The sequence below is a fragment of the Schistocerca gregaria genome, chromosome 6 (assembly GCF_023897955.1).
Source record: "Schistocerca gregaria isolate iqSchGreg1 chromosome 6, iqSchGreg1.2, whole genome shotgun sequence".
Lineage (NCBI taxonomy): Eukaryota > Metazoa > Arthropoda > Insecta > Orthoptera > Acrididae > Schistocerca > Schistocerca gregaria.
This window is the reverse complement of record NC_064925.1, coordinates 94,371,793-94,385,986: the sequence shown is the minus strand read 5'-3', so window position 1 is coordinate 94,385,986 and position 14,194 is coordinate 94,371,793.

Here is a 14,194-nt window from a genome sequence, read left to right as displayed (position 1 = left end):
CGACGTTTGCAGCACCATGGACTATCAGTTCGGAGACCATGGCTGCAGTTACCCTTGACGCTGCATCACAGACAGGACCGCCTGCGATGGTGTACTCAACGACGAACCTGGGTGCACGAATGGCAAAAAGTCATTTTTCGGATCTATCCAGGTTCTGTTTACAGCATCATGATGGGGTCATCCGTGTTTGGCGACATCGCGTTGAACGCACATCGAAAGTGTGTACCACCTGGCGTGGTGGTATGGGGTGCCATTGGTTACACGTCGGCTCACCTCTTTGTTCGCATTGACGACACTTTGGACAGTGGACGCTACATTTCAGATGTGTTACGACTCGTGGCTCTACCCTTCATTCGATCCCTGCGAAACACTATATTTCACCAGGATAATGCACGACCGCATATTGCTGGTCCTGTACGGGCCTTTCTGGATACAGAAAATGTTCGACTGCTGCCCTGGCCAGCACATACTCGAGTTCTCTCAATAACTGAAAACGTCTGGTCAATGGTCGCCGAGCAACTGGCTCGTCACAATAAGCCAGTCACAACTCCTGTGGTATCGTGTTGAAGCTGCATGGGCAGCTGTAACTGTACACGCCATCCAAGCTCTGCTGACTCAATGCCCAGGCGTACGAAGGCCGTTATTACGGCCAGAGGTTGTTGTTCGGGGTACCGATTTCTCAGGATCTATGCACCCAAATTGCGTGAACATGTAATCACACAGCAGTTCTAGTATAATATAATTGTCCAATGAACACCCGTTTATCATCTGCATTTCTTCTTGGTGTAGCAATTTTAATAGCTAGTAGTGTGTAATGTTTTCCTTAAAGAGATGTTTCAATGGTTTTATAAATTATTATACAAAAATAAAATGTTAAAAGAAAGTTTTTGAAATGGCTTGAATAAAAGTATTGTTGATATGTTGTTTACTGTTTATTTGTACAAAGCAGCCATTTCGAATGCGGAACTTACTTTCTGAGATCCTCTCGTACGCGTACGGAAAACTACTGTGTAGAGGTAGTCGCTCTCTTTCTCGTGGAGTGGTATTAAAACGTGGTTACCAGACTGGAGTAAGACGTATGAAGTGTTGGCGCATTAGCGAATCTGACAACGAGCTTTCTTGCCGGCTCTTCCGACGGCTAGGCTGCGCAACTTACTTAAGCGGAAGGAGAGAGTGGCTCCGGGGCGGTGGAAACGGTGGAGGCAGTATTAAGCAGCACTCCGCGTCGCGTTATGTGCGTAAGGCTTGGTAGGGGGTGGGGTGGGGGGTGAGTTGGCGGAGTCGGAGAATAATAGAAAAGCGCGCAAACTCGCGCAGCCAAGTTGGACCGCAACTCGACAGGGCCGGCGAAGGGGGGAGGGGTGGAGCGGTGCGTTATGGTGGTCGGCGCACGCTGGCAAACTCTGAAAAAATAAAGAGGCTGCCTCGGCTGCGCGCGTTGGCAACACTGACACATCTGGGGAGGTGGTGTGGGACGGATGGCGGGGCCGTTTCCTCGCGAGGGACCCGCACAGCGAAATCAGCGCGCGCGGAATTTTTCGAGGGCGGGAGTGCAACAGAGTAAAAGTCGCAGATAAAACAAACATATTCTTCTCCCCGGCTGGCCGCAGTCGGCGCCGCAAACTTGACGCCCGCCCGAGAGGAGGGAGTCGCGACCCGTAAAGTTGGGCCCTGTGTCCGGGGCTGGGAGGCGAACAGACTGCCGGGGTTCCTCCCGGCGAGCGGGATGAACTGCGACGAGGGGGCCGTAGCTCGCTGCACCAGACGGCGCCGACTATTAATGAATTTAAAACTTCCCACGCTAATTATTCATTAACTCGTTTGCGATAACTGCTTCTGAAACTGACGCTTTTTTTTCTTTTTTCCATCAGAGTCCGCGAATAACGCTACTGGTCTCGAATTAGCGAGAATACGAGGGTGGGAAAAAAATGAGAACTGTGAAGAGGGCGAATTAATTCTCGAAATACCACTGTACTCTACAGTGCCAAAATGAGGCACCTGAGTAAATTAAGTTCGTCATTTTGGTACGGAAGAACACGTGCGCTCTAGCCGTGTGAAGGAATTAGTTGTCGTTACGTATTAGTTGTAAGAGACAGCAAAGTACTTGGAAGAGCAGTTGAACGGAATGGACAGTGTCTTGAATGAAGGCTATAAGAAGCACATCAACAAAAGCAAAACGAGGATAATAGAATGTAGTCTAATTAAGTCGGGTGATGCTGAGGGAATTAGGTTAGGAAATAAGACACTTAAAGTAGTAAAGGTGTTTTTGTATTTGGGGAGCAAAATAACTGATGATGGTCGAAGTAGAGAGGATATAAAACGTACGCTGGCAATGGCAAGGAAAGCGTTTCTGAAGAAGAGAAATTTGTTAACATCGAGTATAGATTTAAGTGTCAGGAAGCCGTTTCTGAAAGTATTTGTATGGATTGTGGCCATGTATGAAAGTCAAACATGGGCGATAAATAGTTTGGACAAGAAGAGAATAGAAACTTTCGAAATGTGGTGCTACAGAAGAATGCTGAAGATTAGATGGGTGAATCAGATAACTGATGAGGAGGTATTTAATAGAATTGGGGAGAAGAGGAGTTTGTGACACAACTTGACTAGAAGAAGGGATCAGTTGGTAGGACATGTTCTGAGGCATCAAGGCATCGCCCATTTAATATCGGAGGGCAAGGTGGAGGATAAAAATCGTAGAGGGAGACCAAGAGATGAATACACTAAGCAGATTCAGAAGGATGTAGGTTGCAGTAAGTACTGGGAAATGAAGAAGCTTGCACAGGATAGAGTACCTTGGATAGCGGCATCAAACCAGTCTCAGGACTGAAGACCATAACAACAACTACAACAACAACAATGTATTAGTGCACGTCAGCTAGTGGCTTGATTTACGCTGTTCCACTGTTCACAGCTTTATCAGAATAAAGCTAATCAGCAGTTTACTACTGTCCACCACATCGACGGAACGGGGCTTGTGCGGGTTGTAATGGAACTGGTCAGTAGCTCATGTTTTGCAGTGGACTGTAGTTGTCGATACATTAGAAGAAATAGGTTATTCGATACACTCCATAAATTTATTATACGATACAAATTCTAAGTTGTAATTTCGCGTTCGATGTAGTTTTATTGAAATCAACGAAATATTTTTGTACACCTATATACAAAATGTGAGTTCAAACTATAATGTAGCTTACACGGGACTACGTCACCCGAGGGTTTAAAGAAACACAACGCCTTTATTTAAAATGATTTCAAATCACACAGTAACTGGTAGTGAGGCGTAGTGCCCTTAAAGGGATTAATTTTTTTCCTATTTATTCTTGTATAAACTGTTTATTCCCACGCCAGGACAATTTCAGGTTTGCCGTTGTGGCCGAGCGGTTCTAGGCGCTTCAATCTGAACCGCGCGGCCGCTACAGTCGCACCTCCGAATCCTGCCTCGGGCATGGATGTGTGTGATGACCTTAGGTTAGTTAGGTTTAAGTAGTTCTAAGTTGTTGGGAACTGATGACCTCAGATGTTAAGTCCAATACTGCTCAGAGCCATTTGAACCATTTAAGAGTTCAAACTAGGACCTAACATAAATAACAATTTTTTTTCTCATTTTTTGAGTCCTATTTGTTTCTCATTTGTTGGATGTACACTCCTGGAATTGGAAAAAAGAACACATTGACACCGGTGTGTCAGACCGACCATTCTTGCTCCGGACACTGCGAGAGGGCTGTACAAGCAATGATCACACGCACGGCACAGCGGACACAACAGGAGCCACGGTGTTGGCCGTCGAATGGCGCTAGCTGCGCAGCATTTGTGCACCGCCGCCGTCAGTGTCAGCCAGTTTGCCGTGGATTACGGAGGTCTATCGCAGTCTTTAACACTGGTAGCATGCCGCGACAGCGTGGACGTGAATCGTATGTGCAGTTGACGGACTTTGAGCGAGGGCGTATAGTGGGCATGCGGGAGGCCGGGTGGACGTACCGCCGAATTGCTCAACACGTGGGGCGTGAGGTCTCCACAGTACATCGATGTTGTCGCCAGTGGTCGGCGGAAGGTGCACGTGCCCGTCGACCTAGGACCGGACCGCAGCGACGCACGGATGCACGTCAAGACCGTAGGATACTACGCAGTGCCGTAGGGGACCGCACCGCCACTTCCCAGCAAATTAGGGACACTGTTGCTCCTGGGGTATCGGCGAGGACGATTCGCAACCGTCTCCATGAAGCTGGGCTACGGTCCCGCACACCGTTAGGCCGTCTTCCACTCACGCCCCAACATCGTGCAGCCCGCCTCCAGTGGTGTCGCGACAGGCGTGAATGGAGGGACGAATGGAGACGTGTCGTCTTCAGCGATGAGAGTCGTTTCTGCCTTGGTGCCAATGATGGTCATATGCATGTTTGGCGCCGTGGAGGTGAGCGCCACAATCAGGACTGCATACGACCGAGGCACACAGGGCCAACACCCGGCATCATGGTGTGGGGAGCGATCTCCTACACTGGCCGTACACCTCTGGTGACACTGAATAGTGCACGGTACATCCAAACTGTCTTCGAACCCATCGTTCTACCATTCCTAGACCGGCAAGGGAACTTGCTGTTCCAACAGGACAATGCACGTCCGCATGTATCCCGTGCCACCCAACGTGCTCTAGAAGGTGTGAGTCAACTACCCTGGCCAGCAAGATCTCCGGATCTGTCCCCCATTGAGCATGTTTGGGACTGGATGAAGCGTCGTCTCACGCGGTCTGCACGTCCAGCACGAACGCTGGTCCAACTGAGGCGCCAGGTGGAAATGGCATGGCAAGCCGTTCCACAGGACTACATCCAGCATCTCTACGATCGTCTCCATGGGAGAATAGCAGCCTGCATTGCTGCGAAAGGTGGATATACACTGTACTAGTGCCGACATTGTGCATAATCTGTTGCCTGTGTCTATGTGCCTGTGGTTCTGTCAGTGTGATCATGTGATGTATCTGACCCCAGGAATGAGTCAATAAAGTTTCGCCTTCTTGGGACAATGAATTCCCGGTGTTCTTATTTCAATTTCCAGGAGTGTATTTCGAAGTTTACTTATTCAATTTTACAATCAAAAAATGGTTCAAATGGCTTTGAGCGCTATGGGACTTAACATCTGAGGTCATCAGTCCCCTACAACTTAGAACTACTTATACCTAACTAACCTAAGGACGTGACAAACATCCATGTCCGAGGCAGGATTCGAACCTGCGGCCATAGCGGTCACGCGGTTCCAGACTCTAGCGCCTAAAACCGCTCGGCCATTCCGGCCGTCAATTTTACCATCAATTAACGTCATATACATAAAAGCTGTTAGCTATAACCTTAAAATGAATAACTTCAACCAAAAGATTATCGATAAGTAATTCGACTGTTATGTAAATGAATTTCTGTGATATAAGTAGTTGTTGGCGAGTAGTTGAGAGAGGTCGTAGTTGTATGAAGTTCGGTGGAAGTTATTCCTCTTTGCGTGTGTCCTGGTATATTTTGAGTTTCAGACATATTTGAATACTGAAATTTTGATGTATCATAATAAGTAGAACTAAATGCTCTATATGAAAGATAAAGTAAACATAATACGTTATTTCAAAGTAAATACTTTGAACTAAAGCCTGATTCTCCTCCTGCAACGAGAGATATACGAGTACTTCAAGATTTTGAAGCCGAAATACATCGAATGACGACAATAAATTAAACAATGTTAATTACTACGTTAGTCTGCATCGCAATCAATATTTTATGAATAATTTCACCTCTGCTTGTTTATTTTGTTAGTTACAGAACGGATCAGTCAAATAGACGCCAATAAATGATTTGCGAAAACTTATAATAATCAAGTGTTGGATACAACTGCTGATTTGGGTGTCCTTCAGTACACATACTTAAAAAGAGGGAGACTTAATGCTAGGCAATCTAACACCGAGCTCTCGACCTCTTAATGATAATCTGGCAAAGCGTGCAGCTTGGGCGTGTTAGCTTGAATCATAAGAAAGATCTCAGGTATCTGCGGTTGGTAGAAGACCTCCCTCTTAGGTACCGTACCAAAAACACTACGAGCACAGAGATAGAAAATAGCAGCTGGGTATAACGGAACTGAGAAACTCTGTGGAACTACTTGATAAGTAACTGGTGAAATTCTTCGTACCACAATGCCTGCTCTATATTAACCTCTGTGCCGAATATTGTGCGCCGGGATGGATCAGTAAGTAGTGTTTCCGAATTTTTTGATGTACAATTCAACACTGCCATCAGAATGGGGCCAGAAAACGGTTACCTACACAGTGGCTTTCGGTTTTGTGGAACTCGCTACTTTCGGTGATGCCTAGTGAAGAGGGTCTCCCACGCGACTTCAGAAAAAGACTGTTGAAAAATCCATGGATACCAGTCCATGAATCTCCAAAGCGCAGCTGTCAAAATTATTGACAATCGTTACTATGTCTGGCTAAATAACTTTTAAACGAGATTTATTAGTCAAGAAATGTATTGTGTCACATAACGAATATGCGTCACTGGATTTCGACATGTTAGATTTAAAAACAACTATGTGTACAAAAATAAGGACATGCGCCGAAAACAAGTGCCCATGTACTCACAACAGCTGACTACGCCCGCATTACCTGAATTGGCTTTTTGAAGTTTTTCTTCTGAGTCAATTTGCAATTGTTATCCTTCTCTCCAGCAATCTGAAATATATGTGGTGACAGCAGTGAAATTTCGCAATAGCAATGGATAACACTGTTCAGTATCAGAAGCAAAAAAGTTTCTTCATATTGGTTCCTTAAAATTACATAACAATAATAAAAGTAATAATAATGACAAGTGAAAGGGGAAGACCATACGCTGATAACTCTTAGTACACTGACAGAAAAAAAATCCCAACGCCAAGATGGAGCTGTGAGAGATAAACGAAAGATGCTATACGTGTTTCCATTTCCGAAAGACTATTATTCAGCTTTCGCACCAGTCACATAATAGGATGCCAGTAGCGAAAGTATTAAGATGGAAACAGAACTTGTTGTATCGGTCCATATTTTTCTCGTTAAATTTCTGGTACAAGAGAATTAAAAGGGAGAGGGTTTTTTTTCTGCAGAAATAAATCAGTTGGTTCTTTACTGATTTTATTTAGTATGTGCCACGTTTCCGTGAATTCTTTCCCTTGTGCAACATTGGCTGTATGAGTGAGAAATTATGTGAAGTAGCAGAAAGCTTTAGTCAAAGGATGTAGCATCGCATGGTTTTTTGGTAGGGTGGGGTAGCACCAACTCCCAAGCGCGAATAAGTTTGGCAAAGACAGGGTGTGCAAGTCAGGTCAGAGAGGTCGCGAAGGCACGAGTATTGGCTGTGTCAGGTTAGCGAACCACCCCTTCCATCGCCGCTTTTGAACGTGCAACGGTTTGGCGAAGTGGCCCGCAGGACTTTAGTTCCTGGGTAGCTGAGCTGTGCAGACTCAAATCTATGGTAATTGTATCAAAGGCATTTGAATGTTTCAAATCTGTTCGTTACTGCGGTCCACATCTTGAAATCATGTGTGACATTACCGCGAAACCCGTATAAGGCAGTTTATTTTCGTGATTTGATTAAATTACAGTAAGAACTTTGCGTTTGTCTTGATCAGGCATACACCATGGGCTATAAGCTCACGGTCGTAATATTGCTCCAAGGGTAACAGAAATTAATTCATTTAATTTATTTTAATCTGATGTTTCTATCATAGTGATATTTTGGGGGACCTTTTCTATTTCTGATATGTTTCCTTTTTGTACTTGGTTTCCCGCCATCTGGTCGGTTGGAGCAACATACACATTAGTTAAGTGTAGTTTCGTTCCAAATATGTACAGTAGCTTCACTACAGTTTAGTGTATCTCAATTCCAAAATAGTAAATTTGTGCGGAGAGTTAGAACTCCCACTCGTGAGATGTGCGCGTATTCACTTTGGAACTAAACTGCGTCAACGGTCGTTAACAGGAAGATGGGCCAAATCAGTTGATACAAGGTACGAGTAAATAATTATCTGGTAGTGCGTGAGTGGAACATACAAAATTTTTGCATTTCTGCCGGCTACCCTAACTTGGCCACGTATGTGAACTAGTATCCTGGTAATAATTAGTAAATGTTTCTTGTGCCCCAATAACTATCTGCTTCGCTTATAATGAAGTTTGTTACATAAACTATTCAGGTTAAACTATTGTGTCTATGAAAAACTCCGATTTTAATGCCTATTGATGAAATAGGGACTTGAATAATTATTCCCGCCGTTTGATAGTCAGTGTTTCTTGTGCCTCCATAACTACTTTGATTTAATACAATGAATATACTACCAAATATTCATGGTAAACTACTGTATCGCAGAAGATTGAGATTTTATTGATATTTATTCTGTTGGGATAGAGACTTGCAAAATTTTCTCGCCACATGATAGTAAATGTCCTCGCGCCCCCAGTTCAGTAACGTGGTGTTGTTTCGGAACTCAGGATTAAACCAAAATTGCCATCCAGAATCAAGTGGACCATTTGCTACCCCCTCTTTGGGCGCAAGTGTCAATGAAGTTTGAAATAATTAGGCAGATACTCTTCAGCCCTGGCCGAGTTCATTTCTAGTGTCTTTTGCTGAACTTGTTCTGCGTGACATACAGCAATTAAATTTAATATCGAAAGGATGGTATGGGTTTAGGTATAATTGTGTACCTGCATAAAATTCCACTGAACCCAGGTCTGTGTTCCCCTCTCTCTTTCCATAATTAAGTGGTGAAAGTAAATCCTGTTTATTACATAGACCATTTGTCATGCTGTATAATACGAGAGCCCCTGCTATAGCATAAGAATGGGCAGTAACTAGTTCCAGTAGATACATGGCTAATAGTTCAAATGCCTCAGGTAGTCAATAAATATTAATTAATCGCGATCGTCTACTAATTTTCCCTGCTTTACCATTAAAAACTTAAAGAATAGGTAAAATCTAAAGTATACGAGGGTGGACCCAACAGAAACCGGATTGTTATCAAAAAAATTTTTCCTGAACCTTTTTACAAAATTACTACACTCAACTTCAAAATACTCTCCATTACATGCGATGCACTTGTCAAGTCTCATTTCCCACTGTTGGAAGCATGTTTGGAACTCTTCAAGTTTGATATTGTCCAGTCCCCTTTGCGAAGCTGTTTTTACCGCCTCCACATCGTCATAATGCCCCCCTTTCCACAAAAGTACTTGTTGCGGATCCCTTGATTCTACTTGATCAGCAGTTTGAATCGGACACTACTGCTTTGGTTCTACATACTCTTGCCTCAACTTATTTTATGTTCAACCAGGAATATTTTGAGCGGTCTGGCGGTGTCGCCATGAGCAGCCCGCTGTCTCCTCTGGTGGCTAACCTCTATATGGAGTATTTTGAGGAGAGAGCACGTGAATCAGCGGTTTGTAAACCAACTGTTTTTTGGAGATACGTCGATGACACTTTCATAGTGAGGCCCCACGGAGAAGAAAAGTTAATAGAGTTTTTTCATCATGTTAACTCCATCCATGAGAATATTCGATTTACTATGGAACTAGAGAAAGATGGCTGCATTCCATTTCTGGATGTTACGTTTAAACGGAAGAGTGACATTGTGTCTATCGCAGGAACACTCACACTGATTTGTATTTGCGTTCTTCAAGTTGCCATCACCCATCCCAGACCACGAGCGTACTTAAAACCCTCGTACACAGGGCGCACACAGTGCCAGATGCAGAGAATTTGCATAAGGAACTGGCACATTTGAGGACGGTGTTGAGAGACAATGAGTACTCGACCCGGAAAAATTAACAGGGCCTTCTCAACTAGAGCCAGGAACCGGGAAGTGGATAAAGAGGAGGACGCGCCAGCCAAGTCCCTAGCTTTTCTCCCCTTTGTCAGAAATATCTCCTTAGTGGTAGCAAGGATTCTTAATCATTTTAATGTGAAAGTGGTTTTCCGTCCGCCTTCTATGATTTCTGATTTGCTGGGATCGGTGAAGGATGATTTTTTTCTGCGGAAGGCGGGAATTTACATAATACCGTGTCAATGTGGTATGGCCTATATATGACAGACAACGCGTACTGTGGAAGAGCGTTGTACAGAACATCAACGTTGCACTCGCCTACTGCAACCCAGTAAGTCTGCAGTTGCGGAACATTGTATTTCTAACGGACATTCAATGGAGTACGGCAAAACTTGGATTTTGGCCACTGCAACAACTTTTTGGGACTCCATTTTCAAAGAATCAGTTGAAATACGCATTGCGGGAAATCTAATGAACCGTGACTGTGGTTACCAATTGAATAACGCACGGAAGCCCGCCATCTCCGAAATTTGCTCCAGACAAAGACGCCAGAAGACTTCGATAGCTGCGGCCAGCGACAATACCGACGGCAGCTGAGTACTGCAGTTCCACCAGCGACGGCGCCGCCGCTGGACGGTGTGGCCCTTCTGTCTCCGCAATTGCAACGCATGTGCGGCAGTACTATCAGCGCACTATATAAGCTGGAGCGAAGAACGTCTTGGTCACCCTTTTCTGTACCTTTCGTATACGGCGGACATGCCGCCGCCTTCGCTCCCCATCTCCCTTCTCCAGTACGCCGATGACACCGCCTTCCTTGCCCTTGCCCCCACCCTGCAGCGCTCCCAACACCTTCTCCAATCCCATCTTGACCGGTTCACCACTTGGTGCAACCAGTGATTGCTTAAGGTCATCCTTCCAAGACCCAGGCGATCATTGTAGGCGAAACCACCGCTTCCTTCTGCCTCCTCGATTTCTATATCACCATCTATGGCCGTCCTATCGCCCACACCGCCGTCCTTAAGTACCTTGGCGTCACCATCGACCGCCGCCGCTCCTGGACCCCCCCCCCCCCACCTCCAAATAATTCAAGCCAAGGAACGCTCCCGTCTTCTCAAGCTCCTTTCTGGCCGTACATTGGGTTTGGACCCCTCCACCATCCTCCACACCTATAAATCCCTCATCTGCCCTATCCTCTGTTACGCCCACCCTGTGTGGATTTCAGCTCCACCTACCTTTTACAAATCCCTTCAGATCCTAGAACACCAAGCTGTTCGCCTCGCCTATCACATCCGTCTCCCCTCCCCCACGCGGATCCTGTATGACCTTATTCCGTTCCCCCACCTCCTCCTTTTCCTCGAACAGATACAGATCCTCTACATCTCCTGTAAACTCGATCCTCTTCACCCGCTAGCCTCTCCCATCCTCTCCTGCCCCCATCCGCTGTCGCTCCTGTATTTCCACGTCCCACCTGCTCTCCATATCTCCCCCTCCCTGATGATGCCCTCCTCCTCTCCATCTACCCCTCCTACCAACTTTGATCCTCCCTCCCTCTTCCTGTGCTTGTTCCTATGGGCACCCTCTCTCCCTTCTCTCCTCCTTCCCTCCCTCCTCCCTTTCTCCCCACTCCTCCTCCGGGCTTCCCCACACCCATACCTCCATTCCTCCTACCATCTCCTCTGCCACTGGCATCTTTGCTCTCCCGTCTCCCTCCCACACCCCTTTTCTCCCTTCTTGGCAGGTCCCCGGACTCGCACACGTTACATGGACATTCGCGCGCCGGAGTTCATCATTATTAGTTTCTCGTGTGTGTGCCATCGTGTTTGTGTTTAGTGTTCTTCGCCGTCACGCTCCTACGTTCACCTGTGCCGTCGAAGTCGTCAATGTTTGTGCGCTGTGCCTACAGTTTTAGTGTGTTTTTCGTCTAGTGTGAACGGCTTCGTGTATTTTGTTTTCTGTGTCTACTGTTTTTTAGCCGCCACTTTGTTCAGTCCTTTCTGTGTCTTCTTTATATTTTTTCATTGTCAAACCTGTTGCTGAAGAGCAGCGTAGGATGCTGCTGCCAGCCCACCTTATATAAAGGTGTTTAAATAACAATAAAGGAAAATAAAGTCTTGGTCAGTCCTCGTTTGGCTCACCTGAAGATGGGATGCAGTTGCCTAGCCGAAATATCGTGCAATGAAGTTTACGACGACCGGCAGCAAGTGCGAAACCTTTTTGAAGGTTGATTCGCCAGTAAATTTTCAAATTTTACATTCGCCACACTGTCCTAACGATTACCTTCATCGCACGCCCCTCATTGGTTTCTGCTGTTATTTCACGTTGTATTGCTTGAAGGCTAACACGGACAACAGTACACAGACGCCGCCGCTGCTCCCGGTAGTTAAGTGAAGGCTCTCGCCCATTGCATTATCCGTGGTGAGACGTAAGGCCAGAGATTCGGTATTCTCCGTACACTCTTGACGTCGTTGATCTCGGAATATAGAATTCTCTAACGATTTCCAAAATGAAATGTCACATGCGTCTAGCACCAACTAACATTCGGCGTTCGAAGGCTGTTAATTGCCGTCATGCGACCATAAATACGCCAGAAAGCTCTACACATGAATCATCTGAGTTCAAATGACAGCTCCACCAATGTACTGTCCTTCTAACCAAGTGTACGCGATTCTACAGCGATCTGTGTACGTGAATACCGCTATACCACGACTTTTGTCAGCTCAGAGTAAAGAGTTTTAGTACAGATGGCTGCCTACCTCGTCTGGGCCTCAACCCACCCCAACAGACAATGGCTCGTTCTCACTTAAGCCACAACAACACAACTCGATGCAGTAGTAACTAATAAACGGAGTCTAATGAAAACGTTTTTGACAGTTGCAGCCGGCCTGGTTGGCTGAGCGGTTCTAGGCGCTACAGTCTGGAACCGCGTGACAGCTACAGTCGCAGGTTCGAATCCTGCCTCGGACATGGATGTTTTGTGATGTCCTTAGGATAGGTTTAAGTAGTTCTACGTTCTAAGGGACTGATGACCTTAAAAGTTAAGTCCCATAGCGCTCAGAGCCATTTGAACCATTTTGACTGTTGCAAACAACATCAGTAATTATGGAAATATGCAACAGGCAAACAATATCGTTAGTAAGTTGTAATATGAAATTATATAACAACTAAGTCAACATAATTTTCAAGAAGTAGATATTTTCGACGTTACGTATCTAACAGTTAAAATAATTCAGAAATTAATCAGTAGTGGCTAATGTCAATGTGGTAACCTGATGTCTGTCGTAGCCTACAATTCGGAATTCATTTAGTTCTCACTGTAGAGGGACTAATACACCGAGGTCATGAGGAAGCGACATGCACATATACGGATTGTGTTGTAACGTGTACACAAGCTATAAAAAGGCAGTACGTTGGTGGATTTGTCATTTGCACTCCGGTAACTCTCATGAATTAACAGACTTTAAACGCGGAATGGTAATTTCCACTAGACACATCCTACATCACTTTCGGAAATCGTTAGAGAAGTCAGTATTCTGAATACACATTGTCATGAGTGTTCTCAGAATACCAAATATCTGTCATTAAGTCTCACCATGGACAACGCAGTGGCCGGTAGCCTTCACTTAACGACCGAGAGCAGTGCTCACGACAAGCAACAATCGGTGAAATGACGGAATAACAGCAGAAATCAGTGTGGGACGTACGACTTACAACTCTGTTTCTTGCTCCATTTACCAAAGGGCAAGCAATTCCAGGATGTGTTTTGGAATTTTTGTAAAAAATCATATTTCTGTTTTTGTGTCACTGTATCGAATAAGCGTCTAGCAAGAGTTCTCTCAGAGCTTACACGCCAGCTAAAACCATGGCCTCAGCAGTGGCTGTTATTTCCGGTAGTCTGCTGACAAAGACAGAAAAACGCGTCACCATGCCAAGTGAACAGAAAGCGATAGAAATGCGTCACGTGGTGGTTTATAGCCACTTCTTGCAATCCAAAATCCAGACTGTGTACGGTCATGCAATACCTCTCTTGTGTTTTAGGTATTTTAACACTGCTACTGAACTGATGGCTTAGGCCATCTGTCTTTGGCTCTTCTCTTCCTGACCAGCCACCAACGAATTCAGACATAGAAACTTCCTCCTTTCTTTTCCTGCTCCCCTATACACTATGCTCAGCTATGGTGCCTGGTAGTCTCACGTACCAGCCCGAATGAGCCCCTATCTATGCTGAGGTATTACAATATATCAAGTATTTAAGTCCTTCATTTCATATACAATTCAGACGCGCATGTCCTTGTACATCCTGTGCTGGTACCCCTTCGATTTTCATAAAAGTATCTTTAAACCACGCTTGTCGGATTTACTACCATAATACGTATTGTAAACTTTTCTT